A 15897-nucleotide genomic window follows, 5' to 3' on the forward strand; every position below is an offset into this window, starting at 1 on the left:
TAAATCTGTGTTGACTCCGCCCAATCCTATTATTATTTTCTAAGTGCCCTGTTACCGCGTCCTTAATAATAGATTCCAGTATTTTCCCTACTGCTGATGTCAGGCTAACTGGTCTGTGTTGAGTCTGAGTGTCCCAGATATGCTTATTCTAAATCACTGGACACAGACAACAAGAATAACTTAAACAGGTCTTTACTAATCGAAGGTCAGGGCTGAACTGCTTAGCAAATTACTACGCAGAGTTTATATACCGGTGTGGTCACCACCGGTACTACAATATACAGTAGCCAAGAGAAAGTAGTCCATCTCTTAAGGTAGTCTCTTAAGGTGGTACAGGTTACATACACCACAATTCCTCCCTTTTTAGCTTAACAGTGTACATCCCAATTTAAACATAACATGGATAACATATATACAACTTCATGCAAAACTGTTCAAAGATTCAGTCTCTGAGGAGGCCTCCTGATCCGAGTTGGATAACGCCTTTCAGGGGTCTCTGATTCTCGTTGCTGGGGTGACTCATCTAGTTGATCTCTTATGGGTTGGACATCATCAGATACATTGGCGTCTGAGGTAGATGCTTCAGGTTCACTAACTTCTTCCACTGGTGTCTCTGTCGTAGTCATGGATTCGACCCTTGTTCTCGATTCTACAAGTTGGTCAGCATGACGTCGTATTATGTTTTCACCAATATCTACCGTGTACATCAGGGGTCCTTGTCTGGCACGAATTGTTCCAGATTGCCATTTCTCATTCTTATAGTCCCGGGCTAACACTGGTTGTCCTATTTCGAAACTCCGAGTGGTCTTGTTATTTATATGCTGGAACTGTTTGTTTTCGACTTCCCTCCGCACATTTGGTTTTAACAAGTCCAACCTGGACCGCAACCTCCTGTTATAGAACATCATGGCAGGGCTTTGATTTGTCACTGCATGAGTGGCGTTTCGATATGCCATTAGGAAATTGTCCACCTTGTGTTGTAGTGGAATCTGGTCTTCGCTCATGGCCTTTATCGCCTTTTTGAACGTTTGTACAAATCTCTCGGCCAACCCATTTGTAGCCGGATGATATGGGGCAGAGGTATAATGTTTCACCCCATTCTTCTTCATGAATTTCTGGAATTCTTCTGACACGAACTGCGGTCCGTTGTCTGAACATATTTGTTCTGGCAATCCATTTCTTGCGAATATCATTCTTAGAACTGCGATCGTCTTTTCCGAGGTAGTGGTCGCCATCTTAATCACTTCTGGCCATTTAGAATGTGCGTCTACCGCAATTAAAAACATGGAGTCCATGAATGGACCTGCGAAGTCAATATGTACACGTTGCCATGGGGTTGAAGGCCATTCCCATGGATGCAGCGGTGCAATTGGAGGTGCATTTTGAACTTTTTGGCACCCTGAGCAGCTTTTAGTCAGATCCTCTATTTGTTGGTCGATACCCGGCCACCACACATAAGCCCTAGCAAGGCTTTTCATCTTGACTCCCCCCAGATGACCTTCATGCAGTTCCTTTAGAACTCTCTCCCTTAATTTAGGAGGAATAATCACCCTTGTTCCATACATCAATGTTCCTTGACAGACGGACAGCTGTTCTCGTCTGGCTGAGAATGCCGGTAACAGTGGTTCACCATGAGCTGGCCATCCCTTCACTGTCAATTTGTAGACCCGAGACAGTGTCGGGTCGTTCCTGGTTTCTCTCTCAATACTCGCATTGGTGACTGGTAAGCATTCGATGATGGTCGAGTGAAATAACTCAACAGGGTCAACTGTCGGTGCCTCTTCCGCTGTAGGTAGTGGCAGGCGCGACAGCCCATCAGCATTACCATGTTGCTTTGTACCTTTGAATTCGATCTGATATTGATGTGCCCCTAGGAAAAGGGACCATCTCTGGAGCCTCTGCGCTGTCATCACCGAAACACCCTTCTTAGGGTTAAAAATGGAAACCAACGGCTGGTGGTCTGTCAGCAGCGTAAACTTTTGCCCTTGCAGGTAATGATTACATTTTTTTACTCCCCACACAAGGCTGAGAGCCTCCCTATCTATCTGAGCATAGTTACGCTCAGCGGAGGTCAATGATCTGGATGCGAATGCGACTGGTCTTTCCAAGCCATTTGGCAACTTATGTGAGAGCACTGCCCCAATACCATATGGAGAAGCATCACAAGCTAAACGAATAGGCAGCGTTGGGTTAAAGTGAGCCAACACTTCCTTAGAGGTGATCAATGCCTTGCTTTTGTGAAAGGCCCGCTTACAGTCCTCGCTCCACTTCCATGGCACTCCCTTCTGCAAAAGAGCGTTCAGCGGGTGTAGCACCGTGGATAAATTTGGCAGAAACTTATGGCAATAGTTAATCAACCCTAGGAACGACCTCAACTGGGATACATTTTCCGGAGCGGGAACCTTCACAACAGCTTCGATCTTGTCAGGTGACTTGTGAAGCCCCTCCTGGTCAATGACGTGACCACAGTACGAGATTTGCTTCTGAAAGAACTCACATTTCTGGCGATTAACTCGAAGTCCATATTCTTTCAATCTGGTGAGCACCTGTTCCAAATTTGTAAGGTGTTCCTCATCATCATCTCCTGTAATCAGAATGTCGTCCAGGTAGCATTGTGTGCCTGGAATTCCCTGTAATACCTGCTCCATGGCCCTTTGCCAAATCGCTGGAGCCGACGCCACTCCAAAAACCAGTCTATTATACCGATATAAGCCCTTATGCGTGTTGATCGTGAGATATTGACGTGACGCTTCATCAACTTCCATCTGTAAGTACACCTGCGCCAGGCCTATCTTGGTGAAGTGTTTCCCGCCAGACAACGAAGCGAAGATATCCTCAATCCGTGGAAGCGGATATTGCACCATGTGAAGCACCGGATTAACAGTGATCTTGAAATCGCCACAGATGTGAACCTTCCCCGGTTCCCCCGGCTTGTTACTCGATGAACGCTTCATGACGGGAACAATGGGCGTAGCCCATTCACTCCAGTCCACCTTTGACAGTACTCCGGAACGTTCTAGTCCCTCCAGCTCAGCTTCCACAGCAGGTCGTATCGCATAAGGTACCGGTCTAGCTTTGAAAAATTTCGGGTTTGCATGTTCTTCAACCTTGATGTTTGCCGTAATTCCTTTCAGTGTTCCCAGTCCCTGCTGGAACACCTCTTTAGCATCGTCCAATATTCTGGACAATCGTTTAGGTTTGACATCGTCCTTTTTACCGGAATCTACAGTTAGTGCTTTTAAGGAATGCCAGTCCATATTTATTCTCCTGATCCATTCCCGTCCCAGTAGTGGTGGACCTCCCTCAGGTAGCACATATAAGTCCATTCCTCGGCTTTCTTTACCCTTGTGGACCACCTTTACCTTTATCTTTCCGATGGGGTATACTCTTTGCCCCGTGTATGTTTTCAATACAATCTCCGTATCCCTTAGGGGAATGTGTGGAAATAACCTTTTGTAATCTTGCTTATTCATGACCGTCAATGCCAATCCAGTGTCCAATTCCATCTTCACTTGGACTCCTGCTATCTGAAGTGTGACCCAGATAGTTTGGTGGTCTGCTGTGTTACCCACATTATGTATTCTTAGACAACCCAGTTCCTTACTGCTGGAGTCTGAATCCGTCTTCTGTTCATCTGAACTGTTCTCTGTCACCTTGTGTGCCTTTTTGCACTTTTCCTGCGGTGACTTTTTGTTGCTGGTCTTCTTTCCTGATCGGCATACTTTAGCTATGTGACCTAGCCTGCCACATTTTCTGCATTCCTGATTTTTGAACCAGCACTGGTTCTGATCGTGCATTGTCCTTCCGCAATGATAACACTTTACTGCACCCAATGCCATTTGATTGGTGCTGAGTTCCGATGACCTTAGCTGCATTTCCGCGGTGCCACGGCCTCGTGCGATGCTACAATGGTGACAGCTTTATCAAGCGTAAGGTCCTTTTCCTCTAGCAGTCGCTTTTGTGTTCCTTCCTTTAATAATCCACACACGAATTTATCTCTCAGAGCATCTGCTAGTCCTGTACCAAACTGACAGTACTTTGATAGCTTGCGCAGTTCAATTAAGAATTCAGCGTTGCTTTCCTCTTTCAGCTGCGTTCTTCTGTAAAATTTAAATCGTTCCGCTATCAGCAGCGGCGTGGGGTTTAAATGTTCTTGCAGGATAGTAACAATATTCGCGAAAGGCTGATCCGCCGGTTTATCTGGTGTTACAAGGTGCCTCAATAACCCGTACGTCTTCGCACCCATTGAGTTTAATAAGGTTAGTGCTTTCTTATCATCTGGTACCTCATTTGCTGTACAATAAACTTCCATGCGTTCTACATACGTGGCCCAATCTTCAACATCGCTATCAAAAGCAGTGATGTTACCGTGTTTAGGCATCCTTTAAATATTTTATTTTTCCAAAATGGCGGCTTCCCGCGCTTGTCTTCTTCCCCCGCCTACTAAAATGGCGGCTTCCCGCGCTTGGTGGCTTTTCCCGCGCTTGGCGGCTTTTCCCGCGCTTGTCTTCTTCCCCCGCCGACTACAATGGCGGCTTCCCGCGCTGGTCTTCTTCCCCCGCTGGCTACAATGGCGATTACCGCGTTGTTGCAGTTCTCGCCTCCCAGCGGTTCTTAATTTCCCCGACGCTGCTTTTTTTCCCCCGCGGTTCTCGTGGGCATTAACGCTTCCCTTGTTGCTGCGCCTCTCAGCCCCGATTGCAGGCCGGCCCTTTACACCAGCTGCGGTCGAGATCTCCGCGGTTCTCGTGGCATTAACGCTGCCCTTGTCGCTGCGCCTCTCGGCCCCGATTGCAGCCCGGCCCTTTTCACCGGCTGCGGTCGAGTTCTCCGCCATTTTTCCTCCGGTTTCCCTCCCCTTCTCCACTGACAACGCGGCCGACTTTCTGCCCGTGTCGCTAGATCGGCTTACCCACCACCGTGGTAGAAGGATGATCACTGCCTGTCGCTGATGGAGGACTTCGTGGTCAGTAATTTCAACCCGGGTTCTCGATGCCTCCCGTGCGATGCGGTGCTCAGCAGGATGATGAGGGCGATGCCTCTTCTCGACGCCCGTTCTGAGGACGAAGCTGCCTTGGATGCAAAACTGCTGCAGGGTAAGATCGGACTCGTCGCCACTGTTGAGTCTGAGTGTCCCAGATATGCTTATTCTAAATCACTGGACACAGACAACAAGAATAACTTAAACAGGTCTTTACTAATCGAAGGTCAGGGCTGAACTGCTTAGCAAATTACTACACAGAGTTTATATACCGGTGTGGTCACCACCGGTACTACAATATACAGTAGCCAAGAGAAAGTAGTCCATCTCTTAAGGTAGTCTCTTAAGGTGGTACAGGTTACATACACCACAGTCTGTAGTTCCTCGTTTTCTGTCTCCCTCCTTTCTAAAATAGTGGGGTTACATTTGCTAGATCAATTGTTAATTTTAAATTTGCTCTGGATGATGTTTTGAATTCATCAGTCGTAGTTTAATGTCATGTCCAAAATCTATCAGAAGCCATCCATGTTATCTCTTTTCTTCACACCTCCCAAGCCCGCGACCTCTACCACCTAGAAGGACAAGGGCAGCAGGCGCATGGGAACACCACCACCTCCAAGTTCTCCTCCAAGTCACACACCATCCTGACTTGGAAAAATATTTGCCGTTCCTTCATCGTCGTTGGGTCAAAATCCTGGCACTCCCTCCCTAACATCACTGTGGGAGCACCTTCACCACACGGACTGCAGCGGTTCAAGAAGGCGGCTCACCACCACCTTCTCAAGGGGCAATTAGGGATGGGCAATAAATGCTGGCCTTGCCAGCGACGCCCACATCCTATGAACAAATTTTTAAAAAAGTGGAAATCTGGAACTCTCTCCCCCAAAAAGCTGTTGAGTCTGGGGGTCAATTGAAATTTTCAAAACTAAGATTGATGGACTTTTGCTAGGCAAGGGTATTAAGGGATACAGAACCAAGGCGGGTAGATGGAGTTAAGATACAGATCAGCCATGATCTCATTGAATGGCGGAACAGGCTCGAGGGGCTGAATGGCCTCCTCCCCTGTCCCTATGTCTGTGGCTTGACTTTTGCATCCTCGCTCATGGCAGATGACCCTGGTTAAGACCTGCTATTATTTCTAGACTACTGCAAATTGCATTGCCTGCATTTGAGCAGAAGGCTGTAGCTCAGCACCCTGCGTGACTCAGACTTTTCTCTAAATCCTTTCTCTGGCAGCTTTGCGCTGATTCCGCACTGTGTGGCTAATACGTACAGAATGCAGCTCATCATGAATAATTTGTTCAGCACTTGTGCAACAGACTGCAGGACAACCTACAAATGTTCCAGGCATCGGAAGTGTGCTTTCAACACCCTAAGATATAGCAGGGGGGGAGTGGGACTAAATTGGAGAGCTCTTTCAAAGAGCCGGCACAGGAACGATGGGCCGAATGGCCTCCTTCTGCGCTGTAAGATTCTGTGATTGGTCATTGCTTTATGTTCCAAATTGTATTGTGCTCTGGATAATGTACTGGGATTCATCAACCTTATCTTAATGTCATATCCAAGGTCTCTCAGAAGCCATCCATGTCATCTGTCCTCAATATTCTGGGCAGGTGTAGGAATGAGTCACGTGTTCAGCCAAGATAGAATCATAGAATCATTACAGCACAGAAGGAGGCCATTCTGCCCGTCCAGCCCGTGCTGGCTCTCTGCAAGGGCTCTTCAGCTAGTCCCACTCCCCCGCCCTTTCCCCGGAGCCCTGCAACATTTTTTCCCTTCAGTTACTCATCCAATTGTCTTTTGAAAGCCACGATTGAATCTGCCTCCACCACCCTTTCAGGCAGTGCATTCCAGAGCCTATCCACTCGCTGCGTAAAAAAGATTTTCCTCATGTCGCCTTTGGTTCTTCTGCCAATCACCTTAAATCTGTGTCCTCTGGCTCTCGACCCTTCCACCAATGGAAACAGTTTCTCTCTCTCTACTCGGTCTAGACCCCCTCATGATTTTGAACACCTCTATCAAATCTCCTTTCAACCTTCTCTGCTCTTAAGGAGAACAACCCCAGCTTCTCCAACCTGTCCACATAACTGAAGTCCCTCATCCCTGGAACCATTCTTGTAAATCCTTTCTGCACCCTCTCGAAGGTCTTCAGAAGATAGTTGACATTTATGTATATTTGGTGCATGGAAACCTTTCCTCTGGAAGTAGATTCTGGGCAGTGCACGTGTGCAGTCAACTATATCCAGAGCCCAACCACGGCGTAGAATCTGAATGGAAGCATTAAGGAAATTAAGTATTTGGAAGCCATCATTAGAACATAGGAACAGGAGGAGGCCACTTAGCCCCTTGAGCCTGTTCCGCCATTCAATGAGATCATGGCTGATCTGTGACCTAACTCCATGTACCCGCCTCAGCCCCATATCCCTTAATACCTTTGGTTAACAAAAATCTATCTGTCTCCCATTTAAAATTAACAATTGACCGAGCATCAGCTGCCATTTGTGGAAGAGAGTTCCAAACTTCTACCACCCTATCAAGCGGCACTTACTCAGCCATAACCTGCTAACTGACGCCCAGTTTGGGTTCCGCCAGGGCCACTCAGCTCCTGACCTCATTACAGCCTTGGTCCAAACATGGACAAAAGAGCTGAACTCAAGAGGTGAGGTGAGAGTGACTGCCCTTGACATCAAGGCAGCATTTGATCGAGTGTGGCATCAAGGAGCCCGAGCAAAACTGAAGTCAATGGGAATCAAGGGGAAAACTCTCCATTGGTTGGAATCATACCTAGCACAAAGGAAGTTGGCTGTGGTTGTTGAAGGTCATCTCAATCACATGACATCACTGCAGGAGTTCCTCAGGGCAGTGTCCTAGGCCCAACCATCTTCAGCTGTTTCATCAATGACCTTCCCCCCATCATAAGGTCAGAAGTGGGGATGTTCGCTGATGATTGCACACTGTTCAGCACCATTCGAGACTCGTCAGATACTGACGCAGTCCATGTCCATATGCAGCAAGACCTGGACAACATTCAGACTTGGGCTGACAAGTGGCAAGTACCATTCGCACCACACAAGTGCCAGGCAATGACCATCTCCAACAAGCGAGACTCTAACCATCTCCCCTTGACATTCAATGGCATTACCATCCTGGGGGTTACCATTGATCAGAAACTGAACTGGACCAACCATATAAATACTGTGGCTACAAGAGCAGGCCAGAGGCTGGGAATTCTGCGGCGAGTGTCTCACCTCCTGACTCCCCAAAGCCTTTCCACCATCTACAAGGCACAAGTCAGGAGTGTGATGGAATACTCTCCACTTGCCTGGATGAGTGCAGCTCCAACAACACTCAAGAAGCTCAACACCATTCAGGATAAAGCAGCTCGCTTGATTGGCACTCCATCCACCACCTTCAACATTCACTCCCTCCACCACTGGTGCACTGTGGCTGCAGTGTGTACCATCTGCAAGATGCACTGCAGCAACTCTCCAAAGCTCCTTCAACAGCACCTTCCAAACCCGCGATCTCTACCACTTAGAAGGACAAGGGCAGCAGACGCATGGGAACATCACCACCTACAAGTTCCCCTCCAAGCCACACACCATCCTGACTTGGACCTGTATCGCCGTTCCTTCACTGTCACTGGGCCAAAATCCTGGAACTCCCTTCCTAACAGCATTGTGGGTGTACCTACACCATATGGACTGCAGCGGTTCAAGAAGGCGGCTCACCACCATCTTCTCAAGGGCAATTAGGGATGGGCACTAAATGCAGGCCTAGCCAGCCAGCGACGCCCACATCCCATCAATGAATAAAAAGAAAAAACCTTTGCTTGTTCGAACGTCCTGAAAGGCCTGGCTCGAATTTTTAGACTATGTCCCCTCATCCTAGACTCCCCAGCCAGCAGAAATCGTTTCTCTCTATCTGCCCCATCAGTTCCGCTTAATATCTTGAAAATTTTGATCAAATTACCGCGTAACCTTCTAAATTCCAGGGAAAACAGTCCTAGTTTGTGTAATTTGATCGAGTGATGAAGTGCGTCTATGGTTTCTTTGAATCTCATGGGCACAATGGATATGTGAAATGACCCTGGGAGAGGCCAGTTGCATTGAAGTCCAGGATAGGCTCACAACTTCAAGTGATGCAGTGACAATCACAGAGGGCAATTCCGTCTATATCCAAGTATAGGCATCTCTGCTACGGTAAAAATAGTTGGTTCTTCACCGGTGATTTCTTCGGAAAGGATAATCCCTTGTCCCTCAGAGTCTCATGCTCCTTCTGCTGAGCTCTGCTGTCTTGTGGCAATTGCTGTCCGAAACAGATACTTCGGTCACACAAAAACAAGGCTAGTACTAACATGGCTAGAGGATTTGCCGTGTAGAACTGGCGTTCAAACCTGCTGGACTTGTAACCCATGGGCACATGTTTGTTACATTGGTGTTTGATGTGACAAGTAATTGCCTGTCTTTGTTTAGTAAGATTCTCCCCTTAAACATTGTGGCAGTAATGCCAAATGCAGAGTGAATGCTAGGGCAACTACAGTGTTGTTCGTACCAAGCAGGTAACTCCACTACTGCAAAGATACGTCCACCCAGCATGCTTTACGTGGGATATGTTTTTGAGGAGATGCTCCTCATATTTTATCGCATTCTAATTGGCAAACCTCTTGCCAATGACTCAGAATCTACTACATTCCAATGGGCCAAACCCCTTCCCATTCATTCCCACTGTACAATATTCCAATGGACCAAACCCCTTCCCATTCACTCCCATTGTACTGTATTCCAATGGACCAAGCCCCTTCCCATTCACTCCCATTGTACTGTATTCCAATGGACCAAACCCCTTCCCATTCACTCCCATTGTACAGTATTCCAATGGACCAAACCCCTTCCCATTCACTCCCACTGTACTGTATTCCAATGGACCAAACCCCTTCCCATTCACTCCCATTGTACTGTATTCCAATGGACCAAACCCCTTCCCATTCACTCCCATTGTACTGTATTCCAATGGACCAAACCCCTTCCCATTCACTCCCACTGTACCATTCCAATGGACCAAACCCCTTCCCATTCACTCCCACTGTACAGTATTCCAATGGACCAAACCCCTTCCCATTCACTCCCACTGTACAGTATTCCAATGGACCAAACCCATTCCCATTCACTCCCACTGTACTGAATTCCAATGGACCAAACCCATTCCCATTCACTCCCACTGTACCATTCAAATGGACCAAACCCATTCCCATTCACTCCCACTGTACAGTATTCCAATGGACCAAACCCATTCCTATTCACTTCCAGCAATGAGGGACTTCAGTTACGTGGATAGACTAGAGAATCTGAGATTGTTCTCCTTGGAGCAGAGAAGGTTAAGAGGAGATTTGACAGAGGTGTTCAAAATCATGAGGGGTCTAGACAGAGTAGATAGAGAGAAACTGTTCCCATTGGTGGAAGGGTCGAGAACCAGAGGACACAGATTGAAGGTGATTGGCAGAAGAACCAAAGGCGACATGAGGGAAATCTTTTTTACGCAGCGAGTGGTTAGGATCTGGAATGCACTGCCTGAAAGGGTGGTGGAGGCAGACTCAATCACGGCTTTCAAAAGGGAATTGGATAAGTACCTGAAGGAAAAAAAATTGCAGGGCTACGGGGAAAGGGCGGGGGAGTGGGACTAGCTGAAGTGCTCTTAAGAACATAAGAACATAAGAAATAGGAGCAGGAGTCGGCCATACGGCCCCTCAAGCCTGCTCCGCCATTCAATAAGATCATGGCTGATCTTCGACCACAACTCCACTTTCCCGCCGATCTCCATATCCCTTGATTCCCCTAGAACCCAAAAATCTATCGATCTCAGCCTTGAATAAACTCAAAGCGGGAGAAATTGGGTGAGTAGCGCCACCTGTTAGCGCCTAAAGAGGCAGTCAGTGGCTGTAGCGCCACTGGCTGCGTCTCCCGTGATATTCAGTAGGGGCGCTAATGGTGGCGTTAGGCTTTTGCGCTGCGCCACCACCGATGACGTCATCGGTGTGCGCAGCGCCCCATTCGTGCCCCGTTCGCGATATTTGGTAGCGAACGCCGCAGTTGCGCCGCTCGCTACCCGCGCCCGGTTCACGGGGCCTTACTGTGCCGGCAGCGGCGCAAGTTAAGGTGGAGGTGCGGGGCGGCCGCTTTTTTGGCGGCCGCCTGCCAGCACCTCCGTCCCCGGCCTCCTAACCACCCCCCCCCCCCCCCCCCCGCGGCATTTCCGGCTATTTCCCGAGAGCCCGGCACCTCTCCTCGGTGCCGGGCTCATTTGCCGGCACTCGCGATCGGGGATCGCGCTGTTGCAGGCACCTCCCCCTTAACAGTGGGAGGAAGGCCTGCAGTACCGCAGCGTGCCGTGCCACAGCGTGTGGCGCTGCGGCACGTTGCGCTGCGATAATCAGTTTCAGCGACCTAAGAGGGACGTGGAGCGCCTCGAGCCTCGCCCTGTGTCCCTCGAGGGGCACTGAAACTGAATTTCTGGCGATCGGTATCACTCCGATCGCTGCGCTAAATCCTGCGCTCAGGCGACTTTTGCGCCACTTTGGCGCCCCAACCCAATTTCTAGGCCAAAGACTCAGCATTCACAGCCCTTTGGGGTAGAAAATTCCAAAGATTCACAACCCTCTGAGTGAAGAAATTCCTCCTCATCGCAGTCTTAAATGGCCGACCCTCTTATCCTGAGACTATGCCCTCTAGTTCTAGACTCTCCAGCCAGGGGGAAACAACCTCTCAGCATCTCAGCATCTACCCTGTCAATCCCCCCTCAGAATCTTGTATGTTTCAATGAGATCACCTCACTGCACAGAATTCTGCAGGCAGCCGGCACGGGCTTGACGGGCCGAATGGCCTCCTTCGGTGCTGTACCCCTTCTATGATTCTATGGCCCGTACAATGTCAACAATTCATTGCCAAATGGTGCTGAGAGGCAGCCCGATCATCCGGAAATCAAGCTCTAGTGTATTCTCTTGGTTTTATTTAGGCGGAGTTGCTGAAGCAACGGTTAGATGGGCTGTGCTACAAGTATTTAGCAGGTAGCTATTTTTATCTGCAGTTTCACAGAAGCCTTGATCCATCCTTAATCCTGATTAAAGCCCGGCATGTCTTTGCAAAGCAGTCTTGCGTTTATCAAGATTGATTATTCTTTCCATGAATAGAACCTACCGGAGATTAGTCTTGTTTCAACAACAACAACTTGTATTTATATAGGGCCTTTAACATAGTAAAACATCCCAAGGCGCCTCACAGGAGTATTGTAAGACAGAAAATTTGACACCAAGCCACATAAGGATAAATTAGGACAGGTGACCAAAAGCTTGGTCAAAGAGGTAGGTTTTAAGGAGCGTCTTAAAGGAGGAGAGAGAGGTAGCGAGGCGGAGAGGTTTAGGCAGGGAATTCCAGAGCTTAGGGCCCAGGCAACAGAAGGCACGGCCACCAATGGTTGAGCGATTATAATCAGGGATGCTCAAGAGGGCAGAATTAGAGGAGCGCGGATATCTCGGGGGGTTGTGGGGCTGAAGGAGATTACAGAGCTAGGGAGGGGCGAGGCCATGGAGGGATTTGAAACCAAGGATGAGAATTTTGAAATCGAGGCGCTGCTTAACCTGGAGCCAATGTAGGTCAGCGAGCACAGGGGGTGATGGGCAAACGGGACTTGGTGTGGGTTAGGACACGGGCAGCCGAGTTTTGGATGGCCTCAAGTTTGCGTAGGGTGGAATGTGGGAGGCCAGCCAGGAGTGTGTTGGAATAGTCAAGTCTAGAGGTAACAAAGGCATGGATGAGGGTTTCAGCAGCAGATGAGCTGAGGTAAGGGGCGAAGGGTATCCAGCTGAAACGAGTCGTTCTCCCGACATTAATGGCACGTTGAAAATGTGCTTCATTTTGTCTTCACCTCTTGCCAAATCCTGGCGCCCAATGTTCTAGATTGCAAACTTTTGTTAAGAAAACTGATTCCCACTCCCCAGTGGCCTCTAGAAAAGGGAAGGCTGGGAGTGGGGTGGGGAACGAAGCGGGAGAGGTCCTTAAAATTATAAAAGTGTTCGATAGGTTAGATATAGAGAATAAGTTTCGACTTGTGGGGGGAACCAGAACTAGGGGTCATAAATATAAGATAGTCACTAATAAATCCAATGGGGAATTCAGGAGAAACTTCTTTACCCAGAGAGTGGTGAGAATGTGGAACTCGCTACCACAGGGAGCGGTTGAGGCAACTTGTATAGATGCATTTAAGGGGAGGCTCAATAAACACATGAGGGAGAAAGGATATGCTGATGGGGTGAGATGAAGTAGAGTGGGAGGAGGCTCGTGTGGAGCATAAACACCAGCATGGACCAGTTGGGCCGAATGGACAGTTTCTGTGCTGTAAATTCTGTGAGGGAAAAATTCGTCCCCTTAGCGCTTCCCATTAACGGCAGTAGATGGCGCTAATGGGGCGTTAGACTATTATCGCCGGGGCGATGCGAATCCAGCGCCGCATGCCAAATCTGCCCCCCCCCCCATAGCGCCGCCGGTAAGAGGTACCACTCACTCTGACCACCCGAGTGAGGTCGTTAAATTTCTTCCTGCACTGTGTCTGTGACCTGGGGACCACAGTGCTGCCCGGGACGTGCTGCGCTACCTCCTTCTACATGGAGCGGAAGACTTGTGGCGAGGGCCTCCTGCCACTTGCCGGGCAAAGCACCGCCCTCCGTCTTTCCAGAGCAAAAATCAACGCCTCCAATGCTTCATCGGAAAATCTGCGGGCTCTCTCCCTGGGTCATGGATCTGCCATGAGCAGACCTGGTTCAGTCCTCCGGCTCCTTCTCCTTGTTCTACTTCTACTTGCTGCGGCAGATGCACAGCCAGCAATGCTGAGAATGAGGTGCTCCAGCATCAATGAACCTCCCCTTTAAGAAGTGCAAAAAGCCTGTGGCAATGATGACTTGCGATTACACTGCACCCGATATTGGTCTACCCTTTGAGTGTAACGCCAATGAGCTTGGGTTTTAAGATTTGATTTAGGACTCTAAGGCCTAGAAATTCAGTAGCGCCCCATTTGGGGCGCCAGCCTCGCCAGGGCGCCAAAAGTAGCGCCCCAGAAGTAGTCGCAGCCGCCCGCCGGAAATTCACTTTGCGCGCCCCAGAGGGAAGCGCGGCACTACTGGAGGTGCCCCGCATCCCTCTTGGGGCGCTGCAGCTGAAGATCGCTGCGCAACGTGCCGCAGCGCCACATGCTGCGGCACGGCGCGCTGCGGTACTGCAGGCCTTCCTCCCCTTATTAAAGGGGAGGGGCCTTGTACAGCGCGATCGAGGATCGCGAGTTCCGGCAAAAGAGCCCGGCACCGAGGAGAAGTGCTGGGCTCTTGGAACGTAGTCGGCACTCCAAGGGGGGGGGCTGCTCAGGAGGCCGGGGGCGGCAGCGCGGAGAGGTGCTGGCAGGCAGCCAGCAAAAAAAATGGCCGCCCCGCACCTCTCCTTTAATTAGCGCCTCTACCGCCGCAGGTAGGCCCCCTGAACCGTTCGCAAATAGCGTCCGGCGTTAAAGCAGGGGGCGCAACTAAATATCGCGATCGGAGCGGTAGCGGGGCGCTGCGCACACCGATGACGTCATCGGTAGCAGCGCAGCGCTAACGGCTAGTGCCGCCATTAGTGTCCCGCTAAATTTAGTGGGAGGCGTGGCCAGTGGCTACCGACCCACTTAGCGCCCTCTTAAGGTGCTAACGGGTGGCGCAGCCCACTGAATTTCTAGGCCTAATCATTTTATTGAGCAGTGAGCATGAATTTTGCGTGCAGTCTAAAGTAATTGCGCATGGCGCTAATTCTCCAACTTTTCTAATGGCACCGCCCATTCCTTGGCTATAACGAATTTCTAGCCCAATTAATATTGTAATTCTATGTAAAAATCACTCCCTAGTGTGGTACTGAACCATATAGACCAGACGGTTTGATTCTCTGGTCTGTGCTGAGTTAGCTGGGCAACAGTTCAGGTCATCGAACCTCTGTCCTACCCCACCACACACCCCCCCCCCCGCCCACCCCCTGAATTCTTTGCCCATCGTGCCTGTGCCGGCTCTTTGGTAGAGCTCTCCAATTAGTCCCACTCCCCCTGCTCTTTCCCCATAGCCCTGCAAGTTTTTCTCCTTCAAGTATTTATCCAAATCCCTTTTACTATTCCCCGCCCTGTCAGGCAGCGCATTCCAGATCACAACTCACTGTGTAAAAAAAAAAAATCTCCTCATCTCCCCTCTGGCTCTTTTGCCAATGACCTTCAATCTGTGTCCTCTGGTTACCGACCCTCCTGCCAGTGGAAACAGTTTCTTCCTATCTACTCTATCAAAACCCTTCATAATTTTGAACACCTCTATTAAATCTCACCTTAACTTTCTCTGCTCTAAGGAGAACCATCCCAGCTTCTCCAGTCTCTCCGCATAACTCAAGCCGCTCATCCCCGGTACCGTTCTGGTAAATCTTCTCTGCACCCTCACCAAGGCCTTGACATCCTTCCTAAAGTGTGGGGCCCAGAATTAAACACAGCACTGTGGCTGAGGCCTAACCAGCCACTCATAAAGGTTTAGCATAACTTCCTTGCTTCTGTACTTTCTGCCTCTATTTATAAAGCTAAGGATTCCGTATGCTTCTTATTTGAACAACTTTATCAACTTCTCCTGCCATCTTCAAAGACTTGTGCAGGTGAACCCCCAGGTCTCTCTATCCCTGTCTAAAACATTGACTGCAGGTCTCTCTGTCCCTGCACCCACTTTCTTTCTAAAACATTGAGATGTGATTGCATTAGAGAGGGTACAGAGGAGATTTTTTTTTATTTGTTTATGGGATGTGGGCGTCGCTGGTAAGGCCAGCATTTATTGCCCATCCCTAATTGCCCCTTGAGAAGGTGGTGGTGAGCCGCCT

General features: G+C 49.3%; 1 protein-coding gene across 1 annotated transcript in view; it reads left to right on the top strand.

Moving 5' to 3' along the window:
• Window positions 1-15897, top strand: part of LOC147099535 (vesicular glutamate transporter 1) — a 109938-nt gene that overhangs the window by 53932 nt on the left and 40109 nt on the right. The gene's annotated exons all lie outside the window — the stretch shown is intronic.

The sequence above is a fragment of the Somniosus microcephalus genome, chromosome 28, assembly GCF_052327205.1.
Source record: "Somniosus microcephalus isolate GS21.2 chromosome 28, FLI_Smic_1.0, whole genome shotgun sequence".
Lineage (NCBI taxonomy): Eukaryota > Metazoa > Chordata > Chondrichthyes > Squaliformes > Somniosidae > Somniosus > Somniosus microcephalus.